The sequence below is a fragment of the Falco naumanni genome, chromosome 4 (genome assembly GCF_017639655.2).
Source record: "Falco naumanni isolate bFalNau1 chromosome 4, bFalNau1.pat, whole genome shotgun sequence".
Taxonomy (NCBI): domain Eukaryota; kingdom Metazoa; phylum Chordata; class Aves; order Falconiformes; family Falconidae; genus Falco; species Falco naumanni.
In genome coordinates this window covers 64,735,752-64,745,863 of record NC_054057.1, presented here as the reverse complement: position 1 = coordinate 64,745,863, position 10,112 = coordinate 64,735,752, and positions in this window count along the sequence as shown.

Here is a 10,112-nt window from a genome sequence, read left to right as displayed (position 1 = left end):
GGGACAGCCCTGCTGCCAGGCGCTGAGACAGACCCCCAGGACACCAGCGATGTTGCGGCGCTTCTCTTCTTGCTTCATTCCCGACAACCCTGCTCAGCTCGAGGAGCGACCCGTGTGGCTTGTGTCCCCCACAGCTCCGTATCCTGGTCCCTCCCAAGCATCCCATCGGGAGCATGTTATGGGGAGAAGGTGAGGGACACGTTGCAGAGTCTGTGCTGCTGGAAAGCACCTCTGTTCTTTTGCCTGCCTGTCACTGCAACTCACTTTTGGGGACTCTGTTTATTACAGCTTGAACTTTTAATCTGTTAATATTCTGGCACGTTACTCAAAGAAAGGAGATGGAGATGGAAAAAGGCACAGCCACCGCTCTTCTGCTGCGCAGCATGTGCCCAGAGCTCAGCCCATGCAAGAGGAAAAGGGGCTCATAAAAATATGATTAGATTTACTCTGCCTCATTTCAAACCAGAGCGCGCTCGTAACTCACGGTGACAGAGGAGGGTTCACCAGGCGGAGACCCCACGGATAGACATTGCAGTCACCACTTTCAATTAGGAATTTCTTGGCAGGTTCCCAACTTTGTGTCAAACTCTTCTGGGCTGCGTTTTGGCCGGGTCAGCTTCATATGTGTAATTGGGTCCCTGCTGAGCAGCGAGGCGGAAGGGTTGGTTTTGCTCGCAGGGAAGGTGGAGGACGGTCCCTGACAGCCTGCGCAGGAGGAGCGTTTCATACCCAGCCCAGAAAACGGTCTTCTAGCTGAATTTTTCCATTAAAAAAAAAAAACCAAACCAAAAAGGAAGTTTTTTTTGGAAACCATTGGATTTGCATTTAAAATAAAATAGTTTTTCAAGAGGTATGCCAAACAAAAAAATAGGATTAATCCAAGGTGTCCCTCTCCAGGCCAGTATCCAAGATCCAACCATCCTTAGGCTGATGCAGCTGGGGTGAGATGCTCATGTGCAGGGACTAGTGCAACCACGGCATCTGTGCTGTCTCTCCTGGCACTGTGGGAGGACTGGACAGCCCGTGGCTCCCCAGCTTGTATTCCCGGCAGGCTGGGATGTGGCTGAGCTGGAGCAGGCTCTCGCCTTAGCTCCACTTCAGCATCCGCTGAAAAATTTTAAAGCCTGTTTTATGGCAGGCAGATCTGGCCTGAAGCCTTTTTCCCTCCCCGGAGATTTCAACGAGAAAGTCATTATTTTGCTGATTTTTGTTGACACTCTGTGTAAGAGTTGCCATGGCTCTCGCCCAGCACACCTCTCCTGGCTGGGAAGTTGGGGGACTGGGATGGGGAAGGTGCGAGGCACGGCTGCTGCCATCATCTGCCGGGGACAGACGAGGACACGGCTCTGCCCAGGGACCTACTGGGGAGCAGGGACCCTGGCAGCCGTGGCCAGTCCCCTGCGCCATGGGTGAGACCGGTGCCCTGGCATTCCTGTTTCACCTCTCTCTTGCCTTGATGTGTTTTGCCGTTTCGCACCATTTTGCCCCAAGTCCCATGTTTTTTCTGTATCTTTTCCCAGACAGGACTCCGAGTATCCTGAGCGTGCTGAAGTTTCACGGACCATTAGGAGAAGGGAATGACATCCCTATCGGCCGGGTTCACCGCTCTGGGCTGCCGAGCAGCAGGGAGCGAATTACGAGCAGACTGGGAGCTGGGCTGCAGCCTCCAGTGAGGACGGGATTACTCGGGATGCAGCCGGCGAGGATGCACAGAGGATGCAGTGGACCCAGAGGTGCTGGGACCCCAATCTCTGTGGCTGCCTGTCGCGGGGGACCATCGTTGCAGAGCCGAGGTGGGTGTTTGCTGCTCTCAGAGGGACTGTTTTCCTCGTACGGGGTCTGTGGCCCATGGGGGCAGCCCCTAAACTCCCCTCTGCGGCTGGCACTGCTCAGCACCCTCCTTAATTAATTTTGCAGACTACACAGCCGTTTTTGATGAAAAACATCCCACAAAAAGCCAATGAACAGTCACCAAGCAACACTCCGGCCTCTTCTAATGATATTTTCTTTGTGGTTTTGGTTTGGAATATCTTTCTGTTAAATGAAGAAAGAAGCCCCTCTCTTGGACCGAAATGATTTGACTTTATCCCTTCATTTTCTTGCATTCCTAAATGCTCAGCTCCAGTGCTTGGGGCTTAGTAGGAGTTTGAAATTAGCCGTAGCAGGGCCAGGATGCTGACCTCTTTACCTGTTCCCTTTCTGCCATCTTCTGCACCATCCTTGCTTGTGCCCCCACTGATGCATCTGCATCCTCAATTCCTTTGCCACGTGTGCTCGGGTTTTATGAGGGGGCAATGCCCGGCTCGTCTTGTGCGTGGCTGTTTGCAGCAGGCACGAGGGGAGCCGCTGCTGTCAGCAGGAAGGATTTGTCTCATCTCAAGCTGGAAACGTGGCACTTGTGTTCACCAGCACTTTCACCAGGTATAATCTTGCAGTTGCATCCTCTAGGGAAGGTGTTTTATCCAGCATGATATATAGGAGCCAGCCCCGGGCATGCTCCTTCCCTGGACATTTCCAGCTCCTTCCAGTATGGTTGTATTTTATCTGTGGAGCTCTGTAAGGATTTTGTTCCGTCATCCAGGAATTTTTATGACTCCTTTGTGTGTATATAATGCGATTGCCCTGGAACAGAGAGAAATTAATCATTGTTCCTGTGTTAGTTTTCAGGAATTTCTAATGTCTATGTTTTTGTTCATCTGTCATGTCCAAATGTGGGGTCCATGGGCTATTTGACATTTAAAATGACTTAATTTCTTAGATTTTTCCCCTCAGTGTTTACGAACACTTGTTCATAGTAGATTTTGTGTGTGACATTATGTACCATGCATTTTCTGACCAGTTCCAATTTTCCACTCCATCCTAGTGCTTCACATCTCTTCTTGATACAGATCATGTCTCCGAACTCATCTCCCAATGGATCAATGAGGTGAGCAAGGTTCTGAGAGATACCCGCTGCGCATCCCTCCCTGGGTCAAATGACATGGGAATCCAGGGCTGTTTGTGGCTCTTTGAAGATGCTGCATAGGGAAGACATCCAAGATGGGGCACAGTGCCCGGTCCCCGTTCTCCAGCCAGGCTGTAGATGCCACAAGGGACCAGGACGAGGTACCCGTGGTATCTGGTGGCAGCTGGTTTTGGCCCCAAGCCTGGGAACAGGCTTACTCAGCCATTCTCATCTGCCAGATCTCTCATTTTGGGGAACTGCTGCCTCTTTCACAAGTCTCTACCCTTTGCAGCGGGCAGACCAGCCGGGTGCTACTCCTGCCTGTGTCCCGCTCCCTCCTGCATGGAGGTCTGCTCTGGGAAACTGCGCGGTGCGTCCTGGGTCTGTCCTGGGAAGGTGCGTGGTGCGGGGCAGGCATTGCCCTTTGGGGCTCTGCATTGCCCCTGGTTCGCCTGGGTCACTGTAGGCAGGTTGCTTCACCACAGCCTTCAACTCCATAAGGCCACCACACCAGGGCCAGCTTTGATCAGGAGACACCTGAGGTCTTTTCACACCTTCTAGGGGACACACAGCAGGACGGGAGGCCAAGTGCGTGGTGGCTGTGAAGTCTGGCTTCATCTCCCCACGGAGACAAGGTAGAGCTCGGCTGCTGCAAGGTCAGAACTGGGTCATTGCACATCCATTCCCTGTGCCTGTCACCTGCCCCCTGCTCACGCAGCTCAAAGGCAGCACTGAAAGCTTTCCAGTCCATGCAGCTACAGGCAACAGTTTTATGAGCATCCCTCCTTGTCCTGGCACATCCCTGCGAGATGCCCAAGGTGGGCATCCTTTGCAGGTACCCAGATGTGCAGCCTGCTCAGGCTCCTTTTGTAGCTGCAAGCAGGAAACACTGGAAGAGCAAAGGGAAATCTGCAGGCTCTGCTCACAGCCACCCTGCAGAGCAGCAGCTGGCAGGTAGATCAAACTGGGGGGGATCCAGGGTAGCTTGACTGGTCAGCAAGAGGCAGCCAAGCCAAATGCGAGCAACTCCCAAACCTCCTCCCCAAGCCAGAGGCTCCCAGTCACACTCTGGGTTTCATTCCTCCTGATTTTAGGCAAAAGGTGCTGGTCCCAGCCCCGCCAGGTGCAGCAGGGTGAGGTGTGGGGACTGCAGACGCTGCGACCAGACAGGATGACATCTGGGCTCTTAGCAGACGCTGCAGGATAGATGGAAGCTACATATCACCGACCATATTACACATGTCATTAGGAAAATGTTAGTTAAAACAAAAGATGCAAATTGTACCAGGCTGTGCTTCCTGAGCGCTCTGCAAAGCCTTTGCAACGTCATGTGCTTTTTCTGTGGCTCTGTAATGGCTTCGACGCTTTCTTGGGCACGTTTGCTCCTGCTCCATTGAGGCTGTTTTGCATTAAATTGTTTGTTTAGCAGCTACTGGGTTTTTGGCAGGACAACTGTTGCCTTCTGCGGGTTGCAGAGCAGGACGGTGTCATGCAGTGCTGCTTTGCAGAGCAGCCAGGTGCATCAAGGTGAACCCTCCTCATTTCAGAAAGAAGAGCAGCAGCACCCATTGCTGCTGCCCACCCCACGGCTCCCACCACCTCACAGAACCCCACGGGCTCGGGCCAGGCGCACGCTGTGGCAGGGGCACACACCTCTGCAGATCCTGCCAGGGCTGTGGGGACCTGAGGCAACCGTGGGCCAGGCTCTGTAGACCACTCCTGGGAAGGTCCCCTGATGGGCCAAGGTCGCCCAGATCCCAGACCCCCAGCAAAACCCTCCAGACTCGATGTGCGCTAAAGAAAACAGTCCCAGCGTATTAATACTTGCAAAAACAAACACTAGGCAAACAGAAGGACTGAGCCAGCCATAAAGAGAGCACCAAGTCTCTCCTAGACCTCCGATCCCTCCATCCCTACGGCTGTTGCCTCCCTGAACACCCCATGCCAAGAGCAGCCTCTAACTGTCTTCAGCTGTGCCCTAGCAGGTCTGTCCCAGCACGGCTGCTTCCCAAGGGGCACCTACAGTCCGTCCCGTCCCCCACCCCCCCAAGCCATATTTGCCTCTTTTTCAGGGTCTCTTCAAGCATCTCCAGCTCTCCCATTGCAAAGCAACGTCTTGATTTCCAACAGGGCGAAGCTCTGCTTGTATGGGGGAGTGCAGAGCGGAGCCACCCCAAGGGGGACATGGCACAGCCACCGCGGACCCTGCAGTGTCAGCAGCTCAGCCAGGGGCCTTGCAAGGCTTCTCGCCTCTCCTCAGCGTTCTCAATTTTTTCCTTTTTTTAATTTTAGGAGCAAGCAGGCTTAGGTGGCTCCTGAGCCCACCAAGTACAATCAGACTGATGCTGCGACCCTGTGGCAGCTGGAAGAGGTGACCCCGGCTCCCCATGCGATGGCAGAGGAAGCAATGTGGGCGAGGTGTGCCCACTGCTCGCCCTTGGAGTGCTCGTCCTGCCGAAAGACGAGTCCGAGGGTGCCCCTGGGCGTGCGCTACACTGGTGGCAAGTCCAGTGGTGGCAAGTCAGCAGGGGTGGCTGAGGAAGGAGTAAAGGAAATCCTGACACCCCAGGGCAGAGGAAGCAGCTGGGGAGCAGTGCCAAAAGCCGTTTGCTGTAGCCCATGCGTCATCCTAAGGTAACACTTCGACAGTCTCCTGCTGAACTGGGCGAGTGTTTTGGGGATGGTGGCATGGCGATGGTCAGAAGGGACACCTGGAGGTGACAGGTCCAACCTTCTGTGCAGGGCAGTGCCTTGCTTATGTTGCTCAGGGCCTTATCCTGGGGAGCTTTGACCATCTCCAAGGTCACCAGCCTCTCTGGGAGCTGGCCAGGGAGGGCTGGTGGATGAGAGGGGGAGGTAGCCCTGGCTTCAGCAGCTCCCTGGTCCCTAAGGGACACTGGGGGATGGAGGGGGGCCAGGTCTGAGGGTGCCAGCCCCCAGCTCTGCCTGCTGCTGAGGATGAGGGACCTGCTCCCTGAGGTCCAAGTAGGGGGAGTCGGGGGCTTCAGCCCCTCTGCGCAGGAACCTGCTGGGGAGAGCCGATGCTGAGCGCATCCTGAACACCAGCCGCCAGCCCCAATGCTGCCGGGGCTTGGGGCGCAGACGCGGTGGGGAGCACTGGGAGGCTCCCTCCACCCCAGCTTGCCCTGCACATTTAAGGGTGTTTAAAGGATATTTAAGGGTGGTTAGGTATGTTTAGGAGCTCACTCTTCTCCCTGGGACTAGAACAGGCAAGGGAGACCGCGTAGGAGATGCTGTAACCAGCAGAGTGGTCCCAAAGCTGCCCCAGTGTGGGTGGCACAGCTGGAGCCGGAGGGGACCCGCAGCCTCCCCGCCTGCCACCCCCCGGGGTGCCCCCACTTGGAATTTGCTGCCGAGGAGGGGGCGCTGCATGCAGCGAGTTGGGAGCGTTCTCAGCTGCTGGCGGCACATGGGTGGCTCTCTGCTCACCAGCCTGTGTCGGGGACCAGCCACCGCACCAACGTGTGCCTGCTCCGCGTCCTGCCTGGACACCCCTGGCGCTGGTGCCATCCAGCAGCATCCCAAGCTGAGGAGATGAAGGCTTTTGTGCAACAGGATCCCTCTAGATCTGCACTGGAGATGTACGGGGCAGGCCTGAGAATGCCCCCGAGCCCCAACCCTGCAAGAGGGGTCCTGGAGACGCACAGCTGGATGAAAGCAGACACATCTGGGTTGTATTCCCCACTCGGCTCCAGCCCTGCTGCCGAGGCTGGGCACCTTCCTCCCGGCTCCAGGCTGCTCCCTGCCCCCTGCTGCAGCCAGGGGACCTTTAGGGGCAGAGATGGGCTCTGCCCCAGGGGTATACAGAGCCACCCCTGCAGCCCCAGCGGGGGTGGCCAAAGGATTTCTGTGGTGCTGTTTCACCCCATTTTGAATTTTTTTTTTCCCTCCTTTTGGTTGATTAAATCCAAGCACGGCTGATGTACTCACAGCCCTTGCTCGCTGGTGCTGCCCAACACGCCAGTCTCCTCCAGCAGTGGGCAGAGCTGGTGGGTCCGGTACGGGCTGGGTCCTGCCCCAGAGCTGTCCCAAGGGGTGGTGGTGGCCATTCCTCCTGCTCCGCTCCGCTCTAGGTCACACCTGCCACGCCCAGCATGGTCCCCAGCAGGCGGTGGCAGTTTGCCTTGGCTTTCCTTTGTGCCCAAACCCAAGCAAGTCTCCCCCATCCTGGGTACCTCCCCTCCTGTTGTCAATTAGAATTAGCTTTACTCTGTGTTTTCTTCCTGGTGCTTTTCCACAAATATCTGCATAAACAGGATTTCTCTTTTGTAGTTTTCCAATTGGAGCTATTCTATTTCAGGTTCTTTGTTTGTTTGTTTGCTCTGTGAAATTTGTGATGGTTTCCAGGAAAGGTGAAACCTTTCCAGGCTGCAGTGAGGAGCCCGGGGTGCCCCAGGTGGGGGACACGTGCCTGCCTCCCCCCGCACCCCGGCCAGCACGCGCCGCCTGCCCCGACCTGCACCCCTCCGACTTGCACAACCGCCAACGGAAGGCACGGATCACGTTTCTGCCAAACCCTGCCACAACGCAAACCTGATGGCACTTTTGGGGAGCTGGAGAAAGGGAGGGTTGAAGTGAACTGTTTCCGTACAATGGCAGGAAAGCAGGAAGCTGAGCTTTGCAGCGGTGTCCGCCTGCTCCTCCGGCCAGTTCCCCCAGCACGAAGCCTCACGCGGCTTGAAACCCGGGGCTGCGGCAGCCGCTGGTGCTTGCAAAGGGGCTGCAACAGGAGCGCAGAGAGGTAGGGGCTGTCTGTACCCACAAGCTGGCTGTTAACTCTGAAGACTCAATGATGACAGGCAACAGCAAGAACCGTTTGGTTTCTAACCAAGCCTGCAAAACGGAGAGATGATACTTTCTGTTTCTTTTTGTAAACTGAAGTGCCTTTCTGCGGTCATCCCCGAGGTGACTGCCGGTACCCACCTGCAGGGAGCCAGGGATGGGGATACTTCCATCAGTCCCACTGGCCCCAGGGTGAGCGGGGGGTGGGGTGGGGTGTGAATGAGGCTGGGGAAGAGTTTGACAGCTGACAAGTGGGAGAGATGACATAGGGGGATGTCCCTGGCTGGTTTCAAGCATCCCCACCAAGGCCCCCAGGTGCACAAGCATCAGCTGTGGGTGCTGCTGTAGCCCTTCCCACCAAGGGGTTCGGTCCCCCCAGACAGGGCCACTGCGGGGCAGCCAGAGCCACCCTCTGACCTTGGCGAGGCTGAGGGGTGGCAGCATTTCGGGTGTGCGGAGTCCCAGATTTGCCTTAAATTAAAAGTTGTTTCTTGTGGGATTTAAATTCCTTGACATCGCTCTCTGTGTAGCTGACCTGGATTTATTTATTATTAGAAATAACTTCTCCCAACTTTGCCATATTAGAGCATCACTGCAGCTGGGGCCGGGGCCAGGAGCTTGGAGCTGGGATGTTTGTCACCCCGGTCCCTCATTGTCCCCAACTCTGTCCAAGCCCTGCATGGCCGGGACAAATTGTAGGGATCTGTTACATGGTTGTGTGCCAAAGCTGGGAAAGACCATCGTCTCTGGGTTGCTCCAAACCGTTTCTTTCTCTTCTGCAAACCAAGAAGTTGCTGGAGAAAAGAAACTTTTGGGATGAGATAAAGGGATGAGACTGAAAAATAAAACATTTTGCACGTGAAGAACATTTTAACTGACAAAGTATAATTTAATAAGAATCTTTTGGGGAATGTGATGCACTCCTGGGGTTTTTAGCTTTGACCAACATGAAGTACAACTTTCCGGTGTATCTGATGGACCTGGCTTTTGGTTGGGATTTCGGGCATCTCCGCAGAGCGGGAGCCTCATCCCGGAGCCTGGGAGCTGCGGATCTGTGTGGCCGCGCTGGTTCCTGACTCGGCAACGGGCGCAAGGACCGCGTGTGCCATGGGGGTGAATCCAACCCGACGGTTTGTTTCTCACACAGAAAGTGCGACCCCCGTCTCCGTGTCTTCGGCCAGCCCGTGCCCCACGTGTGCGGGATCCCACCGCCCGCTCCACCTGTCCTCGCCCTGCAGCCACTGTGGGCAAAGCCCAGACGACAAGCCAGTGGTGCCGGTGCCACCAAGCCGCAGCTGCCCTGCGGAGACCAGAGACCACTGTGAGGTGACCCCAGGGATGCCCTCGGTGGGCACGGGGTTGAGGGGGCTCCCCTGGTACTGCTGCTGGGGGGGGGTCCCAGGCTCGCTGCCTGCCGGAGTCCTGTGTGGTCAGGGCCGCACAGGTTGAAGCCCCCTTGGCCGCACGGCCCCCAGCGCCTCCCCCCCGACAGGGCTCTGGCACTGGGGGCAGCACTGGGGGGAACGGGGATATGGACCGGAGGGTCCGGGGGGGAGCGCTGGGGGGAGCGGGGCAGCACCGGGGCTGCAGGGCAGAATCGGGGGGGTCCGGGGGCAGGGACCGGGGAGAGCGGGGGCAGCATCGGGGGGCCCGGGGACAGCACTGGGGGGAGTGGGGCAGGGACCGGGGGCAGCACCGGGGGATCCGAGATAGGACCAGGGGGGTCTGGGGACAGGGACCAGGGCGAGCCGGGCGATGCGGGACAGGGACCAGGGGCAGCGGGGACAGCACTGGGGGGAGCGGGACAGAACCAGGAGATCCGGGGAAGGGACTGGGGGCAGCACCGGGGCTGCGGGGCAGGACCGGGGGGGGTCCGGGGGAGGGGATCGGGGCGCTAAGGGAGCTATGGGCTGCTAGCACCGGGGCCGGCCGCAGCTCCGGGGCAGAACCAGGGGTCCGGGGGCAGGGACCGGGGGGGTTTGGCTGCTCCCGGGCGGGGCGGGGAGGGGCCGGGCCGGGCCCGTCGGCTCCGCTGCGAGAAGCGGCCGGTGGCGCGGGGGGAGCGGCGGGGGCGGCACCGGCACCGGCACCAGGAGGGCCAGGGCCGGGGCCGGACCGGCAGCGGGACCGGGGCGCAGCGCGGCTCGGGACCGGGCGGAGGCGGGACCGGGCGGGGCGGGGGGACCCGGCGGCTCCGAACCCGCCCCCCGCCGCGGGGAGGAGGCGGTGGCCGAGCCCCCCCCGCCGAGCCGAGCCGCGCCGTGCTCCAGCCGCGCCGTGCTGAGCCGCGCCGAGCCGAGCCCAGCCCAGCGGTGCCGAGCCGCGCCGAGCCCAGCCGAGCCCCAGCCCAGTCGTGCCGAGCCGC